The 12,488-nt window shown below is 43.8% G+C and overlaps 1 long non-coding RNA gene across 2 annotated transcripts in view; it reads right to left on the bottom strand.

Annotated features, from left to right (window-relative positions):
• Nucleotides 1–4,324: 4,324 nt before the first annotated feature.
• LOC142362100 (uncharacterized) overlaps nt 4,325–12,488 on the bottom strand; it is a 107,192-nt gene continuing 99,028 nt past the window's right edge. Inside the window, exons 3-4 of one of the 2 annotated variants that reach the window (XR_012764671.1) lie at nt 9,123–9,319; nt 4,325–7,521 (exon numbers count right to left, since the gene is read on the bottom strand). This is a non-coding gene — a long non-coding RNA (uncharacterized LOC142362100). The remainder of the gene's footprint in view (nt 7,522–9,122; nt 9,320–12,488) is intronic. The other variant, XR_012764670.1, reaches the window with a different exon arrangement.

Below are 12,488 nucleotides of genomic sequence, written 5' to 3'. Positions count from 1 at the left end.
AAAATATGCTTACTTTCATGTCTCTGGTAATAACATTCTGGACTGATCTCTTTAGAAGTCTTCTTTTATGAGTTTATACGAAGTTGGAGGTATCCAAGTGTATGCCGTTTCGAAATTGGTTTTGTCATTTTGATTTATTGTACAGTATCAAAATCCAGATGAGACCACTTTGTGCAAGGTATTATACAAACACATAGCAGTCCGTTTTTGTAATTTAATTGGAACAAAAACAGGAAAAGCAACAACAGGGCAAGAGAAATGCTGCCAGACTCACATTATAGTCAGGGAGTAAACTGGGTGATAAAAAAACTAAACTGTTCTTTTTTTGAACATTTAAATTATAGGGGCACATAAGGTCTATGAAATTTGTTCTCTTAAATCACAGAGGTGTTTTTCAAAGCTCTGCTTCAGGTGTTGAAGCTTGAGGCATTACAGTCTACTGTGCAGGTCATTAAACTAGGTGTCTGATTTTATCCTTGTCCTGATACTGATCTGCTATGTCATACTATGCAAATTATTTCACTTCTGTTTCACTCTAGATAATGGAAAAAATAATTTCTTAAAATTTTTATGTATCACAGGCTTCAATATGCATTGCCCCCAACTGCACTACTGTAGTAAGATGCCATTCCAACCAGTGCTGAGGAAATATTAATGTCATAACCTAGTAAATGCAGCCGCCACTTATCTTGCATTAAAGTGTTCTGTAAGTAAAGTAAATCAATTAGTATTTCTTACCTATCATTACAGTTCAGGGAAGGGAAACGATGGAAAGAAAGATACATTTAATATCTTATAATAGCATATATAGCAATAATAGGTATGTTATTTTTATTGGTGCATTTTGATGCAGGCTAAAATATTTTTAGTAGTGAGAGAGCCCTTGAAAAAAGCAGTAGGGAAGCATCAGAAGCAACAGCATTTACAGCCCATTTTACAAGAACAGGTTTCTTACACCTTGTTAGAAATCAGTGGAAAAGCTTAACTTTTTAACATTATTTTGATTGCATCCTATTCAGATTCTTAGCTGAAATCCTATTAGTTTGTGGAGATATAATCTTCATTATTATCTAGTCTGAGCAGATTTTCTTCTATTATTCCTTCCCTCTCACCCACGATGATCACATCTTCTGTTTGGACAGATGATAAAAAATTCCAAACGTGCTCAAGAAGCAACACTGCATTTTTACATTGTGGAGAGAGATGAAAAAATACATGTAGAGAGGTCTGAAATACCCTGAGCAGGTAATTTTTTTGAAGCTCTGATTTCTGGGTCTGCACCCACATGAACCAAAAACTATCCGTCTCTTGAGCAGAGATTACGCCTTCTGCAGGTGAGCTCTTCCCAACAGTTCAAATTATGAAGGTGGTTTTTTAGCTCCCCAAAAGAGGTAGCTTTCTGTATTTGAAGGTAAAGGTCATGAATTCAGTCCCCAGAGAAGTGATCTGATGATCTTTGGTACCTATTGTCCCTAGTCATCTCTCTCACTAAATTTAAACCAATCTTAAAACTTTCATTAAATCATAAAGACAGATGCAGGTACTGCAGAGCTAGCAGGAACATTAAAATATGTAACAGAAACTTATGCACAAAAGCAACCTGCAAGAGACAGGGGCACAGGGTGCATGTTGTCTTCTTCATCACCAGATTCTTGCCTTAGCAGATACTTGCCATCCCCTTTATACAGTTGCTGTATGTTCTACTTCCAGATAGCATTTTCCATTCTCAGTGTTTGCCAGGTTTATCTTGTCCATTTGTCCTTCCAAAATGTTTTTCCATCCCAAACATCTAAAATCACTTTATTATTAATTGATCACTGCTATGCTATTTTATTAGTTACTTCTGTGCACTGGTGTGATTTATTTTTTCTGGCAGCATTACACTGCACCATTTACTTGCCACAAAACTCTCTGTTAATCTATCTCAAGCGGATCATGTGTGACCAGAAAGTCACCAGTGTGAGTAAAAGATGTAACATATGGTTCTTTGCAAGTGACATGCCTACAGTCACTCAGAGAAGTGTTATATTCTGTTCTTTTCAAAGCTGTCATGTGTCTACCTCCCAACACCCCAGTGACAACCCTGTCCCTAAGCAATTTCAAGTATCCTCATTGTGGGGTGTTAACCTTGGATACATTTGAAACAGATTCACAGAGATTGCAGCTCACTCAATCTCTGAATCTTTTTATGTTCGGAAGCAAAGAACTAGTAAACATTAAATCATTTGTGATATTTGAAAATCTTGGCTTTCTCAACCCAGTTGTCGGTGCTGTTTTTTTCTATCTTTAACTACAACAATACAAATCATTGTACTATATCAACCAAAAACTCATGTAACTGAATATCCTATTTCCAAATACTGTCTAGCTCTGAACATTTAGAGACAAGAATAGTCCTTTTAGCCTGGTAACAGCTTCAACACATTTAATGACCTAAAAAATTTTGTGTGTCACAGGTTGCAACCAAGCAATTCTTACATTAGCTATGTAAGCAATCATAAATTCACAAATTAATCCCTTTTTGACCCTGTACGTTCTCGTAGTACAAGGAAACATGAACAATCACTTTGCAGTCATCTTTCCATCTGCGATAGGCCTATCACACTCCTTCTTAGATGGCATCTGCAACAGGCCTATCATACTCCTTCTCAGATGGCTCTTACTCAATCTGAGCCTTGCATGTGCAGCCCCTTCTCACATGACAAGAACTCCATACTTCAATTACTTCTTGCCCTTCTCTACTTTCACTTTTTTTTTTTTCTTTTTGATGTGGTATGACACAGCAGCCCAGACTGATGCCCGAAGGAACGCACCCACGAGTGCTGAGGGAGCTGGCAGATATCATTGCTGAGCCACTCTCCATCATCTTTGAAAGGTCCTGGAGGACAGGAGAGGTGCCCAAGGACTGGAGGAAAGCCAGTGTCACTCCAGTCCTCAAAAAAGGCAAGAAGGAGGACCCAGGGAACTACAGGCCCGTCAGCCTCATCTCCATGCCTGGAATAATGATGAAGGAGCAGCTCATTCTGGAGGTAATCATTAAGCAAGTGGAGGAAAAAAAATGTTATCAGGAGTAGTCAACATGGATTCACCAAGGGAAAATCATGCTTGACCAATCTGATAGCCTCCTGTGATGGCACAACCGGATGGGTAGATGAGGGGCAGAGCAGTGGATGTTGTCCACCTCGACTTCAGCAAGGCTTTTGACACTGTCTCTATAACATCCGCATAGGCAAGCTCAGGAAGTGTGGGCTGGATGAGTGGTCAATGAGGTGGATTGAGAACTGGCTGAATGGCAGAGCTCAGAGGGTTGTCATTAGCGGCGCTGAGTCTAGTTGGAGGCCGGTAACTAGTGGTGTCCCCCAGGGGTCAGTACTGGGCCCAGTCTTATTCAACTTATTCATCAAGGACCTAGATGAAGAGTTAGAGTGCACTCTCAGCAAGTTGGCTGATGACACAAAACTGGGAGGAGTGGCTGATACACCAGAAGGCTGTGCTGCCATTCAGCCAGACCTGGACAGGCTGGAGAGTTGGGCAGAGAGGAACCTGATTAAGTTCAACAAGGGCAAGGCCAGGGTCCTGCACCTGGGGAGGAATAACCCCATGCATCAGTACAGGCTCAGGGCGGACCTGCTGGAGAGCAGCTCTGTGGAGAGGGACCTGGGAGTCCTGGTGGACGACAAGTTGACCATGAGCCAGCAGTGTGCCCTGGTTGCCAGGAAGGCCAATAGTATCCTGGGGTGCATCAAGAGGAGTGTGGCCAGCAGGTTGAGGGAGGTTCTCCTTCCCCTCTGCTCTGCCCTAGTGAGGCCTCATCTGGAGTACTGTGTCCAGTTCCGGGCTCCCCAGTTCAAGGAAGATGAGGAACTACTGGAGAGAGTCCAGCGGAGGGCTACGAGGATGGTGAGGGGACTGGAGCATCTCTCCTACAAGGAAAGGCTGAGGGAGCTGGGCTTGTTTAGCCTGAAGAAGAGAAGGCTGAGGGGAGATCTTCTAAATGCTTAGAAGTATCTGAAGGGTGGGTGTCAGGAGGATGGGGCCAGACTCTTTTCAGTGGTGCCCAGTGACAGGACAAGGGGCACGGGCCAAAACTGAAGCATAGGAAGTTCCACCTGAACATCAGGATGAACTTCTTCCCTCTGAGGGTGACGGAGCACTGGAACAGGCTACCCAGAGAGGCTGTGGATTCTCCTTCTCTGGAGATATTCAAAACCCCCCTGGACAAGGTCTTGTGCAACCTGCTCTAGGTGACCCTGCTTTGGCAGGGGGGTTGGACCAGATGATCTACAGAGGTTCCTTCCAACCCCTACCATTCTGTGATTCTGTGATTTCATACACTATCTTGGTGTCAGTTCCTTCCTTTACAATTCCCAACACTGTTAGCTTTCCCAGCTGTCATCCAGCCTCAAGCGCAGCAAAAAAGGCACAAAGATCCCCTCCTCAGTTTTATAAATATAAAGCCCAGTAATAGACTAGATGTAGTTTTGTAGGTTGTTCCAGGTGTAGGCCACCTCACATTCTGCTACTCGGCGTCATGGCTTCTCCAACCTTTTACAGTTAGCTTTACGAATTAGTATAGTGAATGTGGTATCCTCACTATTTACATGTTTGTCTGATCATGTGTACATATGCTGAACAACGCAGATCCCAACATCCCCGTCTTCTTTTTTGGAAACTGATGATTTCTTCCTATTCTTTGTTCTTTCTGTCTTAATCAGTTTTTAATGCATGAATGGAGCTTCTCCTTATGCATAACGGGTATCAAGAGCCTTTGGAGAGCAAACTCCTAGGAAGGCTTTTCAGCACAAGTACCAATTAAATCCAGCATCAACTGTATCACTATTATCCATATGTTCTCTGATGTCTCAAAGAAATTCAGTACATAGGTGCAAAGTGACTTCCCTCAATTACTCATAAAAGAACTATTTATCTGTCTAGAATCTGAAAGAAATACTCACCCTCTGTCTTACAGGAATAGGAGGAAAAGGAGTATTGCAAGTTTTAAGGCTTCTTAGATGGAATTTTTTCTTTCTGGAGGCTTGGATCTTCATTTTGTTTCAGAGGAACAGACAGTGAGGCATTCAAGAGCATTATGTCAGAGTAGGGACAAGTAATAAAAACTACTACTGAGTTAAGGGATAGAACCTTAGAAGTGACTGTAAACTCAAAACAGAGATCAGAGAGAATGAAACATTAAAGTAATTGTCCTTTTTAATCTGAATTGATGATTAAAAATAATGGATAACTTCTGTAGGCTCAGTTTATTGTTCAACAGAAATTATAAACAATCAGGATGATTCTGCTTTACTTGTTTAATGCTAGATGGGACAACACCCTTGAAGGACAATGCTGGTGAAATCCATTGGTTTAGTTCTTCCATTTCCCAATCAACATTATGCCAGTCTTTTTAAAGATAAGTTTTGGCCAGCTCTCCTTCAGCCAGCAGTTAAACACACAGCCTCTCTTGATGTTCTTTTGCCAATTTCACATCCAAGTATGTAATTCAGCTGAGACATGGATTACACAATTTGAGACTGTTAAAACAATTTTCTGGGTAACACCTTCTTTCATCAGATATTACAGCCACTGCTTAAGCAAACCAACAATTTACACTAAAATACCTAGAGTATGTTAGTAATTCATTCTCTTTTTTAGGGAGATTAAAGAGTCTTCAAGTTTTGGGTGTGGTTTTGTTTTTCACAGAATCACAGAATGGTAGGTGTTGGAAGTGACCTCTGTGGGTCAACTAGTCCAAGCCCCCTGCTGAATCACACGCAGGGTCACCTACAGCAGGCTGCACAGGACCTTGTCCAGGCGGGTCTTGAATATCTCCAGCCAGGGAGACTCCATAACCTCTCTGGGCAGCCTGTTTGGATTTTGTTTTTTAAAGGATTTGATGATGTCCAGGAGTAAACTCTTCTCTGATCCATTCACTGCATTAAAAAAAAAACAAAACACAACCACCCTGAAACAAACAAAAAAGCCCTTGCGTCACTTTTAAGCAAAACTGACTCCACAAGAAGAAAGCTTTCAGTCCAGCTTGTTATTATACCAAGTCTCACAGTATAAGAAGAGATGGAAGTTTTTATTTGGTTGGACTTGGAAAATCACACTGGTCAGTGCTGCAAGAATGTCTAACAAAAGTAAGCAACATATTAATACTTCCAAAAGACTTTTCTTTTTGTTTAAAAAGAGACACTTACAAAAGTTATCTAATGAGTCCAAAAGGAAGCCCCCAGAGGAAGCAATGGATTAGAGCCAATAATTATTTCAACAGCCAGTACAGTACCAGCCAGTACAGCTCACCTAGTATACGATTCAGAAATTTATACTTAAGTCTTTAGCCCTTCAGATAGCACATCTAATTTTAGAGCTGCTGAAAAGAATATTTCAAAGTATAAACTTCAGACAACTTTTTTTTTTAAATAAATAAAAGTTGGTACTCATAAAAAAAACCCACCCAACAACCTTTTACGAATCTCACATGCAGTTCCAACCAGATTCTTTCCTTACTAAATAACAAAATTCCAGATGGTATACATTTAAGTCATATGCACATACTCTTTTGATGTGCAGCAGTCATACTCCTTGCATTTTGTTCAGTGGAACACATATGCTCTGTGGTCTTTGACGTAACAAATCAAGCTCACCCCCTTCCATCTTGGAACTGTTCAAAAGTGTGAAAGTATCCGGTTACAACATGGCAGTAAACACCATTTTTAGTGCAGTCCCTTATCTCAACCCGTCATCCTGGCGTAGGCTTGTACCAGTTGCATCTTCCAAAAGAAGGTCAAAAAAGGATTTATGATTAGATTATAATCTCAATAGGTTTCCATACAACCATTGGCTCCAGTTAAAGATGAAAGTTCCTAGTTTACATTCTCAGAATCCATTGGCTCTAAAAAGCACTTTAAAAATCCCATTAAAACTTGCATTCCTCTGGGAAAAGATGGTAAATATTTCTTCTGTGACACCTTCATGGAGCCACAAACCAAAAGATCTCAGTGTTTGACATAGGCATTAAGAAGTTCAACACAGGTTACGTGTTGGCATGGGTTACGGATCCGTTGTAACGATGTGACCCCAATATGAGTATGATCGTTCACCTTTATTAGTCAGAAAAAACAAGGTTTATATAGCAAAACTATTACAGCATCTGAATGGTTAAACCCCTAATCCATATATAGGCAAAACTACTGCAACTCGTTGTGATTGGTGCAGAGCTGCATCTCGAAGTGAAAACAGTACTGTGGCAGGAAACAACAGTGTGGCAGGAAGGAAGTGACAGTGTGGCAGGAAACAGTGACGTTCCTCCTGCTCCAGTGTCCCAAGCTCGTCGCTCTGCCTTCCCAGCAGGGTTCCGTGTCAGCCGCTCCCAAGGCTCACCTCCGGATCAGAACCTGGGTTGCTCAACGCACCAAGCTATGTCCCCTCTCGTCCAGCCAGGACTCCACAATTCCCCCTTCTTGTTTTTGAGCAAGCCAGGTTTGCTTCGTCATCTTGGAGCGAGCCCTTTTAAGACAGCTAAAGCAAATACATATTATAATTCCAACAGCAAGTAACACGATACATATACGCAAAATTTCTATAATTTAACTGTTAAACCAAGCGGGCAGATTACCAAAGAGCGAGGTGAGAAATCCATCAAAAAATCCCTGGTTTTGTTGTATTTGATTGGCATGCTGTTTGAGACATTGTAATTGCTTGTGGATGGACTTACTATGATCGGACAAGTTCATACAGCACATGCCTTCGAAATCCTCACAGCCATGTCCTTGGGCGAGCAGTAAAAAATCAATTGCGGCTCTATTTTGCAATACCGCATGTCGTAGACTACTCTGATCTTCTAGCAGGGATTGCAAGACGTTTGTGGTAACACTGGCTTGCTTCTCTGCCCAGCATGTCAATTTCCCTAGCTGGTTTAACGCTGCACCGCCGGCGGCACCGGGCACTAATAATGCCATAAATACTCGCTCGGTGGTACCTGGGAGAGTGATTCGATCATCGCAGTTAGGAGGAAGACCCGTAACACCTCGCCTGGGACGAGTTGTTACCTTCTTCCACCACTGTCGATCTGGAGCTAGCAATGTCAGCTGACCTAAGTAACACGGGCCGCCATAGATGTTACGAGGAATTCCTTGCCATGCCCTGTCGCCACAGATTAAAAACACGTCAGGAGGCAAGGCTTTAGGCGTAGCATTATTCCACAAGGGAGAACCACCTTCCATCCTGTAGGTGCCTAGACCTTGGGGGCTTCTTTTGTTCGTATCATTGGTACCACAGAAGGTGACTGCTCTAGAGTGGCCCTGATAGTCATAATAAGAAGCAATTGGAGTGACATTGGCCCACCCTGACTGGTTGAAGAAATGGTGATGGTTAGGCCTAGCAATAGCAGGTCCTCAAATACAAAACAAGTTTGAGTCCAGTTTTTGGTCGTGTTACCAATCCTCATCGATCCTAGCAAGTTCAGCTCTTGAGGATCCCAGGGCAATGTGCGATTCAGACCTTGTATGAGCTTGGCACTGCAATTACTCACTTGAATCTCCTTTGTACATCTGCCTGCACTATAATTAGCAAAATGAGTAACATTGTAGCTAGGTACTCCTATTAGACAGGTGCGAAAAGGTTCTGTTGTGGAAGCAAGAGACAAACAAAATGCTGATTGGCCCATTTTGTTCGCCCAGGTAACCCATAGATTTTGTCGGGGCTCAATGCGGTAAAGGGTTTCTTCGCCTACTATAATCTGACAACATGTAAAGAGTACGGCTAACAGGGTAACCACTCGTTTTCCTGCCATTCCCTTCAAAACTGATGTAAGCATCGCACTCTCGTCTTTCCCCTTCCGCTTTGGGGACGGTCCAAACAGCAGGCACTAACTTACTTTGGCTATATTAAAAGAACTACTTACCCAAACGGTTTTAACTCTCTGGTTTGCTAAACTTACTTACATCAAGCGGCTACAGAGATAAGCATCGCTTCCTTTTGTCTTGAACTTTGTAACAATTAAAGTGCGAGTTACACTGAGCCCTATTAAAGGCACTGATTACACTGATGCTTCGCAAACGATATTCGCCGCCGCCGCTATGGTTAGCAAGTGTAACAATTATATAAAACCCGAGGCTTACAGATCTTACAAAACATCACAGGTGGGATCGGTGACAAGTACCTCCTGGTAACCACTCATATACTCTTCCCTCTATTCAGGTTACTTCTACTTGATTGCTTTGCTCGTGAGAGTCTGCTTGTTGCTCCTCGGCTAACTGGTCTTGCTGATTCAAAGCAGGCTTCACGGCTCGGCTAGGCACCCAGACTGGACCGTGACCTGTGGAAACACACATATAACCTCGACCGTTAAATATCACTGGTACGGGTCCAGCCCATTCTCCAGTAGTTGGGTCTCTATAGATCACTTTAAACCGCGGTAAAGTCGTTGCACTATTGAATTTTAAATTCTGGTGATGCACCACAACAGGCCGTGCCTCCTGATCACCCATAAGGCACAAATAGTTTAAAGTAAAAAGAACTCAATGCAACCTTGATTGCGCTTCTGTTTCAACTCCTCGCTGTTTATCTAAGTAGTCTTTCAGCACACGATGAGTGCGCTCTATGAGGCCTTGCCCTGTCGGAGAATGCGCAATTCCCGTGGTGTGCTTAATTCCCCACATCAACAAGAATGATCTCAACTTTTGACTGACATAGGCAGGTCCATTATCGGTCTTAATTTCTTCAGGGACCCCCAATACTGCAAAACACAAAAGCAGATGTTTACAAACATGTTGCGCTTTCTCCCCAGGTAAAGCAGTGGCCCATATCATTTTTGAAAAGGTGTCTATTGTGACATGCACGTACTTCAGCCGCCCAAATTCGGAGAAGTGCATGACGTCCATCTGCCACAGTGCAAGTGCCTGCAGCCCTTTTGGATTGACCCCTTGGCTTATACCTGGTCCCTGGTTTCCGCACTTAGGACAGGCCTGTACAATATAACGAGCCTCATTCTCTGTCAGTCCAAATTGCCTTCGCAGACCTCTTGCATTTTGGTGAAAATTCTCATGACTGTCTGGCCTGCTGAAACTAGTCTACTGGAGGCATAGGGCATGCGGGACTGACTAAGTTGTCAGCAATCTGATTGCCGTGCCCTAGTCCCAGATCCCATTGGTGGCTACGTACATGAATGACACAACAAGGTACGGCCCGTTGAGACAGTACGGTCCGCAACTGGATAAACAGCTTGCCTAATCTAGGATTGACTGCCTCCCTAAGCAAGGCATCCGGTATTCAAAGCACTATCCTGGCTACATAAAGGGAGTCAGTTACAACATTTAAAGGCTCATTTAACCAATTAGTTAAAGCCCAGACCACGGCAGTCAGCTCTAAAATTTGTAGCGAATCTCCATCCTGTCCTTGTATCATATGACGACACCACTGGCCCCCTTCTTGCCAAACACAAACTGCCTTACGCAGCCTCCTGCCTGCATCTGTATACACTGTGATTCCTTCGGCCAGCGGCTTCTCCTGAACTCTGGACTTCTCAAGCCATAGATTACGCTTCAAGAACTGCCACAATCTCCCTTTCGGCTGTCAGGAATGTATCCTCCCATCATAGCCTAACAGAGCTTCCTGTATGGGTAGAGCACGCCTCAACCACCATCCCATATCTGCTGCTTTGACCGGTATACTGATATCCTGCGGCTCTTCCCCTGTTATTTCCACTATCTTCGTCCTACCTTTTCTGATTAGCTCTCCCACAGCTTCTGATCGTGTCTGTGTACTAGTCTTTGGCTGCACACTTAAAAACACCCATTCTAGTATGTAAAATAGGATCATCACCCCTAATAGGCTTGTCAGTGGCAAAATCAGGACTATTCAACAATGCTGTACAGGAATGAGTCTCCCCCTTCTTGTTTTGCCACTGACAAACAAGGGCATACGGTGACAGGTAGGGTTAGCAATCGCCTAGCAGTCCAGGCTGTTTGAAGCTTCTGTACGATGTGTTGCAAAGCTGCTTGCTGCGTCTGTGATAGGGTGACTGCTGTGCTGGGATGCGAGCCATGTAGTAGTAATGTCAATGGTGCAATGTCAGCATTGGAAATACCAGCACAGTTGCGCACCCACTGGATATCTCCAAGTAAAGTCTGTACATCAGTCAATGTGCACAAATTTGTCGCTAACTCCACCTCTTGTGGTTGGATCTTAGCGTCAGAGATGCGCCACCCCAAATACTTCCATGGTGCTGATCGCTGAACCTTTTCCGGGGCAATAACAAGGCCCTTGCTGGCTAAAACAGTACTCAGCTGTGTCAAGGAATCGTCATTGAACGCTTCCTGTTGACAGCAGAGGATGTCATCCATATAATGATAAATGATTGTATTCAGCCATTGCTCCCTGAGTGGAGCTAAGGCCCAAGCCACATAAAGTTGACACAGCCTGAGTGAGTTTCTCAGGCCTTGTGGCAAGACAATCCACTCAGATCGCTCTGAAGGTGCTGCTTTGTTGGTTACCGGTATCGAAAAGGCAAACCGTTGAGGGTCTCGCAGATGTAAAGGTATAGTGAAAAAACAGTCTTTTAGGTCAACAATGATCACGTGCCAACCCAACAGAAGCATAGCAGGTGATGGCATTCCAGGTTGTACAGCTCCCATGGGTTGCATCTGCTCATTAATCTTACATAGGTCGTGTAAGAAGCGCCATTTGCCGCTCTTTTTCGGAATGACAAAAATAGGGGTCTTCCATGGGCTGACTGAAGGCTTGATGTGGCCTGCAGCGAGTTGTTCTGCTACCAATTGCCTTGTTATTTGCAGTCGCTCTTCTGTCATGGGCCACTGGTCAACCCACACGGGTTCGTTGGAAAGCCAGGTTAGCGGTGGGTTGGGCGACTGCTCGCCAGTGCCCATAACTAAAAAGGGGTAGTAGCTAGTACAACTCCAATTTGACTCAAAACGTCGCACCCAATTAGGGCTGAAAGAGTTTCGGGCAGCTGCATGACATAGACCTTTAAACTGACCTCCTGCTCTTCAGGAAAGGTTATTTGCACAGGGTATTGGCTAATCATGGGAGTGGAGTGTCCCCCCACACCTGCGATAGCCGTTGTGGGAACACTTAGTGGCCACTCCTCCGGCCAAACACCCGTACTTACGATTGTCATCCATTAACCTGTACCACAGGACAGGCTAAGGCTTGTGTATCTCTCATAATGGTGGCAACGTTCCACTGTCCATCTAGGATGGCATCTCTTATAGCACCGCTTCAGCGGGTAGGTGTGATCGGTGCCGGAGGGCCCAGCTAAACATCTCGGAGAGGAAGCCTCATTTTCCCGGTGGGGGGGGCTGGTAACGATTGACATATGCTGGAACTGCAAGCTCATGTCTTGAAGACTCTGCAAAACTAACTGCAAAAGACAGCACGCTTTTTATCTTGCAATTCGCTCTGGCCACCATCAAGGGCATCAGGAGTGGAGACGCCTCGCTGGAAGATGGCAGGGGTGGATAGAGAGG

Source organism: Opisthocomus hoazin, chromosome 7, assembly GCF_030867145.1.
Source record: "Opisthocomus hoazin isolate bOpiHoa1 chromosome 7, bOpiHoa1.hap1, whole genome shotgun sequence".
NCBI lineage: Eukaryota > Metazoa > Chordata > Aves > Opisthocomiformes > Opisthocomidae > Opisthocomus > Opisthocomus hoazin.
The sequence above is the reverse complement of the archived record's forward strand: the minus strand, read 5'-3'. Positions and strand labels throughout refer to the sequence as shown.